We start from the raw sequence: 16,231 nt of genomic DNA, 5'->3' as shown, positions 1-16,231 counted from the left end.
AGATAAAAATTTTCCCCTTCCGATCTAGCCCCATCCTCTGTCTAGACACCTGTAAGTAACAAAACCAGGCTCCCCTTCAAGACCCCAGTTTCCCGTTCCATAAGCCGCCTGGATTCGTGCAATTAGCAAGCATTTCTTGAACACCTCGTAAGGGACGCCAGTCGGGATAGAGAGCACAAAGCCGTTTCATTTTCCCCTCGAAACCGTTGGCCTGAAGTTGAGGGTAAGTGTCTAAGAGGGTGCCGCATAAAAATCACCAATTTGGATACTGGGGAAGAACCAAGTTCAGTTAATGCCAAAAAGCTATGCCTGAGAGCCTGCAAACCCTATGCTAATCTGAACACAACCGCACCTTGGGCTCAGATAAGCTCGCCCGTGCTCCACCCCCCAACTGCAACAAAGGGTCCCCACAAAAGAGCAGAAGCATGATGGGAGCAAAGCCGTGGAGGCAGCCTCTGAACGGAGCGGGGCTGACCGACTCACCAGCAGTGAGTTTGGCTTTATCACGCGCTTGCTCTAGGATGGGCTTGACATCTGTTCGGTGACCTGCTCCGTGGCCATGAGGGCTCCCGCTGCAAAATGCAGGGCAGGGTTAAAGAGCACAGCCTGATCCCATAAAACAGAGCAGAGCTGGCCATGGTGGGTTTGGGCTTCCCTTCCCCTGGAGCCTAGGACACTGACACTGACAAGCAGTAAAAGGCAGGCGGGGCGGGGGGGGGTGGCCCAGAGCCCTCAGTCCCCTCAGCCCCAGGTGCCTGTGCTGCCAGATCTCCCTAGGATATGGGCTCCTTTGAACTTTTCAAAGGTATGGAAGAAAGCCTGGCTTTTTATGAGTTGTGCCGCGGGCAGAGGAAATGGCTGTGTGCAGAAATGGGGGCCAATTAGAGGCAAAGGTCCGGAGTCGCTCTCCAGAAGGACTTGCTGCAGCCTTGCCTCGGGGGTCCCGGGGCCAAGGCTCCAGTGCCCCGCTCCTGAGGGCTCCTGGACAAGGGGCTGCTGGACAGAGGCAGGTGGCCATTCCAAGGTGTCCTCTTTTGGGAAAAAAAAATTTTTTTTAACGTTTATTCGTTTTTGAGAGACAGAGAGAGACAGAGCATGAGCGGGGGAGGGGCAGAGAGAGAGGGAGACACAGAATCCGAAGCAGGCTCCAGGCTCCGAGCTGTCAGCACGGAGCCCGATGCGGGGCTCGAACTCACGAAGTGCGAGATCATGACCTGAGCCGAAGTCGGACGCTCAACTGACTGAGCCACCCAGGCGCCCCTCAAGGTGTCTTCTTTTGGATTGAGGTCCGCCTTTGACCCCTCTCACTGCCAAATTCTGGAAGATAGCAGCTTGGCCCGCATCCCCCATTCATCAGGTGCTGCGAGAAACGCCTGCGTGCGGCCAACATCGATTCTGGTGGTGGGAGGAAATGGCACATTTTTTTTCTTGAGCGACACTGTCTTCCCTGGGACTCTTACGGCCACAGAGCTCTCTTGCAGGGCTACCCCACCTGAGACCACTTACATGCTCTGTCCCACGGGGTGCCGGCCCCACCTGGGACTGACGGTTTTGCAGGGACACGGGACTTCCAGGGCCAAAACAAGTTAGTCATTCCACGCACAGGGCTTTTATCCGTCCACTAAGAGACGCAGCGTTTCAAATGGAAACAAAGGAAACCTATCCCTGAGGACAGAGAGCATTGAGACCGGCCCTCCAGTTGCAGAACAAAGGCAGCCTCGTTTGAGATTCGGAGGACAGAATGCATGGAGACTTCCACAGGTGCCCCGACCCAAACTACCCGGGTCAACCCAGACCTGAACAGGTGCCCAAGTGGAGCTGAGGCTGTGAAATGAACAAATCAGGAGACGCTAGATGCTGGCGAGGATGCGGAGAAACGGGAACCCTCTTGCGCTGTTGGTGGGAGTGCAAACTGGTGCAGCCGCTCTGGAAAACAGTGTGGAGGCTCCTCAAAACATTAAAAATAGAGCTAGCCTATGACCCAGCAACAGCACTGCTAGGAATTTACCCAAGGGATACAGGAGTGCTGATGCGTAGGGGACTCATACCCCAATGTTTATAGCAGCACTCTCAACGATAGCCAAATGATGGAGAGAGCCTAAATGTCCATCAACGGATGAATGGATACAGAAATTGTGGTTTATATACACAGTGGAATACTACTTGGCAAAGAGAAAGAATGAAATCTGGCCTTTTGTGGCAACGTGGTTGGAACTGGAGAGGGTTATGCTAAATGAAGTGAGTCAGGCAGAGAAAGACAGATACCATATGTTTTCACTCATATGCGGATCCTGAGAAACTTCACAGAAGACGGGGGGGGGGGGGGGGGGGGGGGAGGGGAAAGGGGGAAAAAAGTTAGAGAGAGGGAAGGAGGCAAACCATAACAGACTCTTAAATACCGAGAACAAGCTGAGGGTTGATGGGGGGCGGGGGAGAGGGGAAAGTGGGCGACGGCCATTGAGGAGGGCACCTGTGGGGATGAGCACTGGGTGTTGAAATGGAAAGCAATTTGACAAGAAATTATATTTAATTAAAAAAAAAAGGGAAGCTGAGGGCTGGACCCTTAGAAACCTGATGTCCTCGGGCTCCGCTGGGGCCGTGCCCGTCATCACAGCCACCACCACTACCACCAGGCTCCCAGACCCTGGAGTAGCCCTGCTCACACCTACCCAGGTATCCAGGAACGGGGAGGATAGACGCCGCCCAGGATGAGGTCCACAGCGTGGGTTCCAGGCCTCAGCGACAGGCAGGAAGGGCAGGGAGAGAATGCAGAGCTGCAGGGAGAGAAAAGCAGGCCATCGGGCCAGGAGAGAGAAAAGAGCCGAGAGAGAGAATTCTGGTCGGGGTGCTTCGAAATTGGCTCAGCCTTCACTGAGCAATGATACCTAGCATTCCCCGAATGCCTCCGTGGCTGAGATCTCTATTAGCCACACAGAGACTCTTCCAGCATCCCCCCCCCCCCCCCCCCCTGCCGAGGGCAGCTTGGATTCTCCAGTTTTTCCTAGGAAGAAACCGTGCCTGGAGGAGTTTAAGCCACTCGCTGGAGGTAAGGTAGCTAAGAAATCTCATCACAGGGATGTCTGACGGCAAAGCTCTCGACAGCTAGAACATCCAGCTTTCTGTCTCCTAAGGTTCTATCTGCAGAAGTACCCAGTGAATCTCCATGCCATGCCCAGGACGGTTTCTATCTTCCCTAACGTTAAGATCCACAGGCACTGTCCTTAGGACTCCTTGGGAGAAGCCCTGGCCGGTCACAAAGCCCCGCCTGGGGCTCGGCAACGGCCGCGTAGCTCCCCCTGCTGGCCACTCCGAGAGCACAGAAAGGGCGTTGGGATGGCAACGCGACCGGCAACGAGGACGCTTCACATTGACAAAGAAACCGGAACGCGGCAGCCATGCTGGGGACTGCTCTGTGCTTGGCGTAGGTCATTCTGGAGCCCAGAGGAAAGCGGGGAGCGGTGCCCGGCGGCTGGGTTCCCAGAGGAATCCTGAGAGGGTCGTCCCGGAAATGGAAATGATCTTTCGGATGGAGGGATCTCCAAGGCAGGCAGATTGCGCTCGCACGGCCTGAATCCAAACACAAAAGAAAAGACGAGAAATGAGAGCTGCTGCTTGACTAAAAGAAAAATCACAAAAGCCATACATAGACCTACGGCAAATGTTTACATGTTTGAGCCCTTACTGTGTGCCCTTACTGTGTTCTAAGAGCTTTCCCGTTGTTATCTCATTTAGTCTTCACAGCAATCCTAGGAGATACTATTATGATTAATTTTATCGGATGTGGAAAATGGGGGCACAGAGACGTAAAGTAATCCGTACAAGGCCACACAGCCGGAAAGTAGCAGAGCCAAGGGCAGATAACATAAAGCAAAAGCCCCAGGGGCCTGGCCGGCCTAGTTGGTGAAGCGTCCAATTCTCGATTTCTGCCCAGGTCGCGATCTCACAGTTCGTTGGATCGGGGCCCGCGATCGGCTTTGTGCTGACAGCGCAGAGCCTGTTTGGGATTCTCCCTCTCCCTCGACCCCTCCCCAGCTCGCACTTGCCCTCTCTCTCTCTCTCTCAAAATAAACAAACTTTTTTTATTTTTATTTTTTTTTTTAAGGCAAAAGCCCTGTGGGAGACAGATTTTATGCTTCAGGAACAAGTAAATTCTGCCCTCCTGTGTGTACAAGAAACAGTGTTTCCAGGTATTCGGTCTGTCTGTTGCTCCCTCTTTATTCTTATGTCCCTGGTAACAAGCAAACAAACAACAGAGCATTTGTGAGTCCAAAAGTTAAGGTGGTTCACGTTGGCCACAGTGAAGAGGGAGCCCCATACACTTCCCCTCCCAGAAATAGACACTTTGCCCCTGCACCCTGAAAAGATCACCTCACCCCCTGAGCAGAGCAGCCCACAGAGACAAAGGGGGCAAGCCTAGGTTCCGGGAACCCTAGCTCAGGGCAACGGCAATATAGTAAGTTACCGCTCATGGTTCGTTACAGGGATTTGGCATTCCCGGGAAGAAAAGAAGGCACATTGGCCGAGGTGCAGACAGACATCTGAATCTTATTCCCCAGTTCTTACGAGCCGCTTAGAGGTCGTGTTTCCCCCACTCCGTTTTCTACTAAAGAGATGACGTCGCGCCCTACTTGCTTACCAGGAGAGGGAAGTGAGTGCAGGGGGCAGAGGTGACTACAGCTGACCTCAGGGCGATACTTGGTTCTTCCGTAAAATACGAAGCCTGCTGGAGCTCAGAACTGAGACTAAAGAGAAAGAACGTGGCGCCTGGTGTCCCTGGCTGGGTGCTCTTGCTTTACAGACGGGCGCCCAAGACACCCTGGACCCCCAGAACTCTACCCTCGCGAGAGGGAGGAGTTGGTGGGCTGGCGTGGAAGCGGGAGGCCGGCTGCGGGGAATGAGTTTAAACCTTAACACTGGAAACGTCCCCGGGATCTTGGCAGGGTTTTAGCGCTTCCCTCCGCCTTTAGATGAGGGACTTAAGCTGACCTTCTGACAGCGTCCCCCAGTATTGTGCAAGGACAGAGCTAAGCTTTTAGCAGCGGCACGCTGGAGCACAGATGTGCCAGGGACGTTCTGTTAACAAAGCACAAAGGCTCGAAGGCAGGAACAGACCATTCTTGTCCACCGTTGGGAGAGAGCTCCGTTGTGTTTCTCCAACAGGGCAGAATTTGTTTCATTAAAGACTCCGTCATCGCCACCACTGTCAAAGGCAAATCCCTCCCAAGGCCGGCATCTGAATCTGACCACTGGAGCAAGGATTCCGAGGTTTCGACGTCAAAGCCTACAGCTCCAGAGAAAACCCAGGCGCTCGGATCCCCCAGGTAGGGGGAGGGCGGGCCACGCTGCGGCATCCCACCCACTCAGGAATCCCTTCTTTCCACTTGTCTGAGCAGACTGGGAAGGAGGGCCTCCGGCAACCAGCTGGAAGGGAGTTGGCTGGGGCTCCGCTGTCACTGATTTATGAAGGCCTTTCGGGGCCAGAATGACACCATCCACCCTCCACCTACCTCCTGCTAATTTATATTCTCAGAGCCTTAAACCACAGTGACAGCCCCACAGGCACTTTGACCAGTCAAGGGCTTCCGGGGCCCCGCACGCTGCTCTCCTGTCCCCACAGTGGGTCCTACAGTTCCCCATCCTCCCCAGCCTGCTCCAAACCGTACTCCCTCCCAGCTCCTGGGGCTCTCAGGCCCTCTGCTCAATCAGATAAACAGCAGAGCAGTGACTTTCTTTTCGCTGACTTGGAAACTCCCGTGTCTGAAAAACATTGCCAACGTTAGAAAAAAAAAACAAAAACAAAAAACCTTATTGATGTTATAAGTCACCCTTACCTGGTATTATTGCGAAGCTGCAAAGCAAACACCTGCTCCCACCAACAAAATAAATGCGAAATTACTAAGATACCTAAGTTCATTTTCGTTTTCCTATTTTAACGTTTTTATTTATTTTTGAGATAGACAGAGTGAGAATGGAGGAGGGGCAGAGGGAGAGGGAGACACAGACTCCAAAGCAGGCTCCAGGCTCCAAGCTGTCAGCACAGAGCCCGACGCGGGGCTCGAACTCACGACTGAGCCACCCAGCCGCCACCCTAAGTTCATTTTCTAAACACATTCTACCACACCACTTACATCTTGCTAGGCTAGAGGTGTTTTCCAGTTGCCCGAGGCATCTGAATGCCCATTATTTCCACCCCACTTTTATTTTTTTTTATTATTTAAAAAAAAAATCTTTTTAATGTTCTTATTTGTTTTTGAGACAGAGAGAGACAGAACACGAGCAGGGGAGGGGCAGAGAGAGGGGGAGACACAGAATCCGAAGCAGGCTCCAGGCTCCGAGCGGTCAGCACAGAGCCGGACACGGGGCTCGAACTCGCAGACTCTGAGATCATGACCTGAGCCAAAGTTGGACGCTTAACCGACTGAGCCACCCAGGCGCCCCTACCCTGCTTTTAAATGCTAGCCCAAACCTTTGAAGTCTACTGCCTCTTGCAAAATAATAATAACAATAATATAAAAATCACAACACACTGCAAAGCCTTATTATTTTTGAGGGTACCGCAGTAGCTTGCTCTCCAAATGGTAGCTATAGTCAAGCACACGAAACACAAAGCAGGTCGAAGCAGAAAGTAGGCAGGAAATGAAAGCCAGGCTGGCTAGAAATTGGAGAAAGGCTTTAGGAAGCAAATATGACAAGGAAAAGAGAAAGTTGTGGGTGATTTCGTCCCCGAGATCAGAGCTCCAGCCCACCGCTAAGGGTACCGGGAGCCATTCTTTCAATGGGCAGACAGCCAGTAAGCATTTATTATGCCCCCACTGTGTTGCCACTGTGTTGGAATTAGAAGTCGTCCCTGAGTTTAGCCAGGCTCTTCTAGAGAAAGAAATCCACCCTTACACAGTTAAATCACCCAGATTGCCTCTGTGGCCTTTCCTGTCCTGCTGCTTCTGACAGAGGGATTCCGTTTCTGACACAGGGAGACCGGGGATAGACTGTCATCTGTTGATTCAACTCAGGGGCGAAACTCAGGAGCCTGTGATCTTGGCCGGGGTGCTCTCCTATTCACTTTGTGTACGGGGAGCCGTCACGGCACTGTTTTCCTCCAGACTCCAAACAGGAAGCGAGGGTTGTGATTTACTTCAAAGGGCACAGGGGGGCCCTAAGATGGCCTGAAAGTGAAGGCGTCAAACATTCAGAGTGAATAACTGCTGTGGCAACTCGATTGCCCCCAGTGGACTTTCACCTGGCGTTTCATTCTAATACGATCAAAGCAGTGGTGGGGGGAGGGCACCTTGGAAGAAAGGGGGTCTGATTAAGACTGTTTGAGTTTATAATCTAGTTGGAGTAAACAAACCTCTGAATCATCGGCAACCCCAAAGTTCTGACAGCTCTGGGAACTAGGGGAATTCGCAAGAGACACATCCTAGCAAGCATAATGAAACGACCAGCTGCAGGTGGAATGGGAACTTCAGACAAAGCAGAGGTCAGAGGGAGCAGGGCTTGGCCTCCTCCCTGTGGGGACTGAGCCAACTTTGGAGAGGAAAAGCAAAAGGAAAAGGCACCACAGTCAGGAGGCCCTATGAGCAAAGTCGCGAAGAAACGGAGCAAACAGGTTTCTGAGGACGGTGGTCATTAACCCAGTAGGTGAGGAAAGTTCACGTAAGGCAGATGGCAGATGAGGTCAGAGAAGCTTGTAAATAATATAGGGGTCATTAGACATCTATGGAGGGAAATCAAAATACTGGAACAAGTATTTTACAAAGATTAAGCTAGTGTCAAAATATAGAAAGGGGACGTCGGCCTCTGTGCTGACAGCGTGGAGCCTGCTTGGGATTCTCTCACTCTCTCTCTCTCTCTCTCTCTGCCCCTCCCCCGATCTCTCTCTGTCTCTCCCTCTCTTTAAATAAATACACATTTTAAAAATATAGAGAGGGGCGCCTGGGTGGCGCAGTCGGTTAAGCGTCCGACTTCAGCGGTCCGTGAGTTCGAGCCCCGCGTCGGGCTCTGGGCTGATGGCCCAGAGCCTGGAGCCTGCTTCCGATTCTGTGTCTCCCTCTCTCTCTGCTCCTCCCCCGTTCATGCTCTGTCTCTCTCTGTCTCAAAAATAAACAAACTTTAAAAAAAAATTAAAAAAAAATAAAAATAAAAATAGAGAGAGAGAAAGGAGGGGGAACACAGAAAGAAGAAAGAGAAAAATTCTAGGAAGCCGCTAATGTCACCCAAACCCAAAGCCCTGGAGAACTGGAGACAGGAAGGAGCGGGTAGCCTAAGAGTGACATCAGAAGAGGAAAGATTCGGGGTCCGGGTGACTATAGAAGACAGAAGGAGAAGTAAAGACGATGTGGAGACTTTGAGCCTCTGTATTTCTAACTAACATGGGGGGACTTCCTGTCAAAGCTCCCCCAGCCGCCACTATTGTTAGCATCCAAATCCTGCCTTCAAATCAGCCGGATCTTAGGAGTTGACTGAGCTCTGAGGCAGAGCGTGGGGGCAACGGGGCCTCGCTGGTGGCTGTTTTCATTGGGATACATTTCAAGCGTTCTAACAGAGACCAAAAACAATCGGGACTTAAAGCAGACATTGATTTCTCTCTCCCGTAATAGTTTGCACATGTGAGAGCCCAAGGCTTGTACGGCAGCCTCCTGTGTCTAAGACCAGGTTTCTCTTTCCAGTCGCTCTGTCATCCTTAAGGTGTTGTCCTTCCTGGCGTTCTCCCAGCTGGCCTGCTCCACCCCCTCCATAGTCTAGGCAGCAGGATGGAGGAAGGAGTAGAAGGAAATCACTCTCCTTCCCTTTAAGGATGTGACCTCGACGTCGCACAGCCCTTTGGCCACACCTTAGTATGTCCACACCCAGGGCCAAAGGAATCTAAATGAAACTCGAGGGGCGCCTGGCTGGCGCCGTCAGTTAAACATCTGATTTCGGGTGAGGGCGTGATTTCACGGTTCATGGGTTCGAGCCCCACCTCGGGTTCTCTGCTGTCAGCACAGAGCCTGCTTCAGATCTTCTGCCCCCCTCTCTCTCTGCCCCTCCACTGCAGGTCACAAATAAATGAATAGATAGCTAGATAGCTAGATAGCTAAAAATGGAGTCTTGATCCTGGACAATCCTGGTGAAAATCCTATTGCTGTGAAAGAAGAAATGAATGCATATTGGAGCTTCACCTGCAGGTACCGTTACAGAAGCACTTCACCTAAAGCAATAAATCACACCTGTTTTTGAGCAGTGTGGGGAGAATTGCCCAAGAAAATGGTGGTACCATTCACGGAAATAAGAGAAACGAGGAGGAATCCCAGCAGGGGAAGTGAGATGATTAATTCATCTTGGGATGTTTTCACGAGCACCCCAACGAGTACTGGATTGGGGCCACGAGAGACCTGACACCATAGCTCAGGGGAGAGAAGGGGGTTGGAAACTCAGGTGACAGCCATGATGACAGAGACCAGGAATGCCTTCCAAAGAGACTAAGAAGGATGTGTCTTATCCGGGACTATTTAATGGGCTTCAGTTACAGTACTGGATGTTCCTAAATGGCTTCCAGAAAGAAACGAAATCCTTCTCTCCACTGGGATTCCTTGTTCCAAATGGCACAGTGCTTAACCTTGGGAAGAAAAAGGGTTCCTTTTTTCTATTGAGTCTGTATTTGAACCCTTGATGGACAATGACTTCTTACTAAGCAAGCCGGCACCTTCTTGATGTCGGTCCCTCTCAGCCTGCACTGCTGGGAGGGAGGGCTCAACACAAGAAGGGAAGTGTTGAGCATTTCCAAGGCGCCTATCATCAGATAAGCTGCCCTTTTTCTGGCAGTCATCAGCATTTTTGAGCATCCTGAGTTTTTCATCCTCCATTGCATAGCCGTCCATTTTTAAAGTGTTTGCAAATAAGTAGGATCAGGGGTCAGGTGGATTGGGAGCCAGCACCTTCACCTGGAGACAGGATGGATGGATCTCCAGTCAGTGGGCATGAAGTTGGCTCCAGAATATAGAGTGGCCCCCTCTTCCAATCTACTCGGCAACGTTCTAGCTAACCTGGGGAGCCAGCCACCCTCCCCTCTAGAAGATAGATGTAAATGTCAAGCGCTGAAGGAATGTGCACAAAATGTGGCAAAAAGAGAGAGAGAGAGACAGTATTCCAACCCACAAATCTGTGGAAGTCTCTCACAATCACGGCTGCAAGATCACTATTTTGTCCGATGACTTTCTGAGCATCAAAAGATCGGGTTTTATATCGAGTTATTCCTGTCCTGAAGCAAGATCAGAAACGTCGCACAGGGGGTTTAGATTCGTCTGGGGTGCAGGGTAAAGCAGGAGTGCAGTGAAGTCAAGGCAATGCTTCATGGTTTGGGTTTCTTGCCAACCAGCTAGGTACAGTTGGAAGCCAAGTAAGGCCATGCCTATTTTTAATAGCTTTGTGAACCAATGAGGCAAGAGTCCTTAAGAGGCACCTGATGTCTTTGCCTCCAGCACAGAAGGAAACTAATATTTACTGAGTATGTATTACATGTTAAACACTTTACATATGCTATCTCGTTTATCGTCCCAACAAACCTAAGAGACGGGTTTTATTACTCCTACTCCACAGGTGGGGAACCCAAAGTTCTGAGAGATTAAGTAACTTGCCCAGGGTCACACGGCCAATTAGTTGTGTGGCCAGGATATGAGCCCAAGTCAGTCTTGATTTATAGATAGTACATTAAGGGGAGCAAATTATCGTAAAGGGAATATACACAGAATTTTTTATTAGAAAACGTTGTATAAAATCTTGACAGTAGGGTGGTTCTACAAAATGTTGTCTCTGTAGATTAGAGAGATTATAAATCTATGTTAAAACTGAACTAAATGAAAATGGACAAAGTAGGGGCACCTGGGTGGCTCAGTCGGTTAAGCGTCCGACTTTGGCTCAGGTCATGATCTCACGGCTCATGGGTTCAAGCCCCGCATCAGACTCTGTGCTGACAGCTCAGAGCCTGGAGCCTGCTTCGGATTCTGTGTGTCTCCCTCGCTCTCTGCCCCTCCCCCACTCACGCATATGTGTGTGTGTGTGTGTGTGTGTGTGTGTGTGTGCGCGCGCGCGCGCTCTGTCTCAAAAATAAACTTTAAAAAAAATAAAAAGAAGGAAAATGAACAAAGTAAAAATATAAATTATATGTGACACCACATGAGCTTATTAAAAGAAATATGAAGCCTTATAAATAAGGTTAGAAATCTGAAAATATCAAAAGTCAGTGAAACTTTAAAGCATGTAAAATTCTCACCTACTGTTTGATTGGAGTGTAAGTTCAGGTGTTTTTCTGTTTTGTTTTGTTTTGTTTTGTCTGGAAACGGTTTAACATTAGCTACTAAAGCTAAATATAGACCAGCCCTCTGACCCATCAGCCCTACGTAAATACCCCAAGCAAAATAGGTGTATGTGCCCACCAGATACCTGAGCATTTATAGCAAGTTTATTTGCCACAACAAAAAACTGGAAACAACCCAAATGTCTGTTCAGAGCAGATGGCTATTTCTTGCCTGTAAGGCCTTTCATGAGTCCCTGTTTTACTGATCCGACTTCATTCTCCATTCCTATTATTTAAAAGATCACAGTTCCAAACTGCTAAGCTTTTCGCTCGGTCCTGGTGGGTGTGAATCTGTCAGTGATTCTGAACATGTGAATCTGGCGGTGATTCTGAACATCGGGGCAGCCCGGGTCAGAGGCTGAGGGAATGAGAGCAAGACTTGGGAGGTAATCAACTACCCTGGGAGGGTTTGTGCATGTTTACATTTCAAAGACTAATAAAACCCCGGATCCTTTCCTCCTGTTCCAAAGGGCTGTAACAATCCCAAAACACCAATGTCGTGGTGTAAAGAGGAAAGGAGTCAATTCACAAAAGGGCTCATAAACATGTAATCATGTACAACCTCACCAATACTCAAAAACCAAACAAACAAAAAATGCAACCAAACCCAATACGACTTTCTTCTGTTCGTCAATTTAGCAAAGGGTTTTTAAATTTTTAAATATCAAGTGTTAGAAAGGTGAAGGTAAGTTTCTCCCAAACTGGGGATAGAAGGTATGTTGATAATAAGTTATTAAATGTCTTAACTCACACGTACCCTTTGTCCCCTTTTAGAATTATCCAAAGGAAAAACTAGTGGACCCATGTGACAATCACAATGCCAAGGGCCTCATTCATGGGGTTGTCTTTGATAGAAAAGCCTAATAGTTCAACAGTAGAAAGTTGGTTAAATACATGATGGTATGCCCATCCACTTTGAAATGCTGCAGGAAAATATTCAATGACATGAACAATATTCACGATATATTGTTAAATGACGAGCAAGTTATAAATGTTATCCAAAGTATAAATATATATACATATATGTGTATTTATATAAGTATAAATATATATATATACACATTTATAGAAAAACACTGGAAGTCTCCATACTGAATAATATTATAATAATATTCCATATTATTAATATAGAAATATAAATATATATATACACATTTATAGAAAAACACTGGAAGTCTCCATACTAAATTGATGACAATATGGAATATTTAAATTTCCTTCCTTCTGCTTATCTACATTTTCTAAGTTTTCTAAAATGAATTCTCATTACTGCTGGATTAAGAAAACCAATAAACATTAATATATTTAATAACATAAGGGAGTCCGCTGAGAAGTGGATGCAGCCTAGTGGCTCTTGGGTAGGAGGACCATTGTCCTCCAGCTGCCCGACCTGCTTCCCTGGGGCCCAGAAACAGCCTTTCCTCCCCCCCCCCCCCAACCGCCTCCGACCATTGAGCCTCTCAGGGCTTGAAACCCACAGCTAGTCTCTGCAACGGTGGGCGGGGCAAGAAGGGAGGGAGCTTCTGATGCTCCCGGGGGCTGGGATGAATGTGATCCCACCAGTATCTGCTGGTCCCCCAATGCTCCCTATACACACTGGGCAGGTTTGGCAGTATTAACAGACCAGTTCACTATGGGTTACACAGGCGTAAGCAAGCTGGCGACCACCTCACCACAATGCACGACATTGTTTCTATGAGAGCGCCTTCCAGGTCCCAAACACCTGACTTCTTGGCAACCTTTGGCTCCTAACACGCCTGTAAACTGAGAACTTGGAATTTACTGCTTTCGGTAACTCGGAACGGTTCAATCACAGGCAGCAATGAGGATTCCTCCAAGAAGAGCTGCTCTCAAAGGTCCTGCTGCCCACGGCCACCTCTTGCTTACGGCCCTCAGTACCAGCCCTCCGAGGGAAACCCACAACCTGTAAAGAAGATCCATAGCTTCATTACAACAGAATCAATGAGTGCTCGCTGACCTTTCAGCCTCTGAGTCTAGTGGACATAAGGGCCATTTACTCTGCCCTAGCCACCACCTTGTCAGTGACGCTTAACGCAACGATGACACCACGTGACCCCATTGGGGTTGTTGTCTCGGGAGGCTTCGTGCATCGGCTGGCAAAGCCATCCTAACGTCAGTACCGTAACTAGGAGCAGAGGGAGCCGAGTTTGAGCTAAACTTTGCTGTCAGCTCCCACTCATTCTCGCAGAGTTGCAATATTTACCTCCAGTTACTGGATCTCCGACGCCACCCTTCCGCCTCCCTCGAGTGGCTTTTGCAGGGCCACTCACCCACATAAAAACAGAGAATTTTTCTTTTTCCCCCCAAGGAGGGAACTATGGAAATGAGGTGGGCAGCTGTGTGAAAGTGAACGGGACAGGCGACAGGAGGCCTGCACAGTGGGGTTTTCTGCCCACTGCAAGTGCTGGGCATGGCCTTGTAAACCAGTCCCTTAGATTTTGTTTTTCCTAGTGACTGTCAGTTGACCGGTCAATGCTTCAGATCTTAATTTCCTCAATTGTCGGATAATGAATAAATCTATCCCGACCCATCACCATCCTAAGAAAGCCCCATTTTATCAAAAGAGGGAAGGGAAGGGAGTTACTATTTAGCCTCTGAGGAAGGAATCCCTGAGGCCTCCTTTAAGTGTGAACATGTCTCCTACACCTGGTTTAGAATGGCTTATTGAGAGGAAAGCCCAGGTTAAATCAGGGCCCTCAAACAGCCCTCTAGACTAGAACGCCAGCAAACTATGACCCAAGGGCCTTTTTGTAAATAAAGTTTTATTGAAACACAAACGCCCTCATTTGTTAACTGTTGTCTATGGTTGCTTTTGTGCTACAAAGGCAGAATTGAGTAGTAGCAACAGAGGCCACGTGGCCTGCAAAGTCTAAAGTAGTTACTCTCTGGCCCTGGGTAGAAAAAGTTTGCCGACCCTGGTGTAGACAGTGGAGAGCTGCTGGACCCCATCCTGTTGCCCCGGGGCATGGCCCCTAATAGATACCCCAACGCCCACATCACAAAAGCAGTCCACTGCTTTTGGAGGAGAGGTGCAGAGAGGTTGGGACGTAGGGAGTTTAGGGGAGAAAAAAGTGGGAGGGAGGGAAAGACAATTTAAGATCTTCAGGAACACAGAAGGCATCTCAAAAAAAAAAAACACATAAATTCATAAGAATATATAACTAAATGTACAAAATTACGAACCCAACCTAAAGTTTTAGCTAGTGCCTGAATCTGAGCACATCTGTTACAAGCCAGCAGGCAAAATAAAAATCATAACAAGAATAATGAACCGCCTTGTATTTCTAGAGTGACTTTGTTCTAGCAAGTTCAAAGCATTTCCTTCTCACCTTTCACCTGCCTTCGTAACATTTATGAGAAGTGTTGTTGGACTCACTGAACAGATGAGAAAATGAATTAAGCTGTAACAAAACTGAATTTCAAGTCTCTTCACTTCAGATGACCATATAGCTTTTTGTCTAATAAGCCCTTTTGTGAGGGAATGGGGGTGCAATTAATAATTACTCTAAGACAACGGGTGTGAACCAGAACTGTCCTGGGCACCCATTGATTCTCACTTTGAAAACTATATTCCAGGGGCACCTGGGTGGGTTAGTTGGTTTAGTGTCCAGCTCTTAATTCGGGCTCTTGATTTTTGTGAGATTCCCACTAGGTGTGAAACCTGCTTGAGATTCTTTCTCTCCCTCCCCCCCACCCTTCCCTTGCTTGTTCTCTCTCTCTCAAAAACAAACAAAACAAAAAAACCAAAAAAAAAAAAAAGCAAAAAACACAACCCTGATATTCTAGAGAAAAACTAGAATGAGAAAACTTCAACTTATATGATTTTTAGCAAATCAAATACCACCAAACTTATTTCTTGGGACTTTGGAATATAGAAGACAGAGAAAAGGAACCTCATAAGCCTCTTAGAATCACAACCTTCTAGAATCCTAGGAAGTGGCTGAACGGCTCAGTTCCAGGCCTGGGACCACAAAGTGACTCATCCATCACCCTGTCATTTGGACTTCTAAAGCAAGAAGCATTCTGAAGAGAGAAGGAAGAAGAGGCAGGAAAGCAATACCTGTAGCCAAAGGAGCTTTGAAACCCACGAGCAATCTTGACCTTCATGGTGGCCCAGGCCCAAAGCCAACAGCTTGTATTCTTAGATGAGTGGGTGAAGTGTTGGCAACTGATTCTTTCAACTCTTCTTTTTTTTTTTTTTTTTCAACGTTTATTTATTTTTGGGACAGAGAGAGACAGAGCATGAACGGGGGAGGGGCAGAGAGAGAGGGAGACACAGAATCAGAAACAGGCCATCAGCCCAGAGCCTGACGCGGGGCTCGAACTCACGGACCGCGAGATCGTGACCTGGCTGAAGTCCGACGCTTAACCGACTGCGCCACCCAGGCGCCCCTCTTTCAACTCTTCTTGTGTGTTGGTCAAGAGAGAGGAAGGAGAGAGATACGGGGAGGGGTGGGTGTTACCAACCTTTGTTGGCTATTCATCTTTGTCCCTTCATGTCACACAGGAGACATCCCACACATGTTTGATGAGGGAATGAAGATATAATGCCCAAGAATTTTTTTCTGTGATGAAAAATCACAGATCCAAGAAGTTTAGAGAACCCCAAACAGGCCCAACACACACACACACACACACACACACACACACACACACACAACCACCTGCCACGTCATAATCAAACTACTGAACACTCAAAGATAAAGAGAGAAATTATCAAGGCAGCCAGGAAAAAAAAAATGACTTATATAAGGTGAGAAATGATAATAATTATAGCTACTGCTTGACCAAAACCATGGAAGCCAAAAGACAATGCAGATATATCTTTACAGTAGTGAAAGGAAAAAACCTGTCAACCTGGAATTCTATTTCAAGCAA

The 16,231-nt window shown here is 48.5% G+C and overlaps 2 long non-coding RNA genes across 2 annotated transcripts; one reads left to right on the top strand and one right to left on the bottom strand.

Annotated features, from left to right (window-relative positions):
• Positions 1 to 1,178: 1,178 nt before the first annotated feature.
• LOC123576517 lies at positions 1,179 to 7,169 on the bottom strand. Its single transcript, XR_006701457.1, has 4 exons — positions 7,061 to 7,169; positions 2,670 to 3,567; positions 1,507 to 1,926; positions 1,179 to 1,395 (listed from the first exon to the last, which is right to left on the bottom strand). It is a non-coding gene; the product is annotated as an uncharacterized LOC123576517 (long non-coding RNA).
• LOC123576519 lies at positions 4,091 to 5,903 on the top strand. Its single transcript, XR_006701460.1, has 3 exons — positions 4,091 to 4,187; positions 4,482 to 4,648; positions 5,161 to 5,903. It is a non-coding gene; the product is annotated as an uncharacterized LOC123576519 (long non-coding RNA).
• Positions 7,170 to 16,231: the final 9,062 nt, after the last annotated feature.

Source organism: Leopardus geoffroyi, chromosome D2, assembly GCF_018350155.1.
Source record: "Leopardus geoffroyi isolate Oge1 chromosome D2, O.geoffroyi_Oge1_pat1.0, whole genome shotgun sequence".
NCBI classification, from domain to species: Eukaryota; Metazoa; Chordata; class Mammalia; order Carnivora; family Felidae; genus Leopardus; species Leopardus geoffroyi.
Note: the sequence above shows the minus strand (reverse complement) of the source record. Positions and strands in the feature narration are given on the sequence as shown.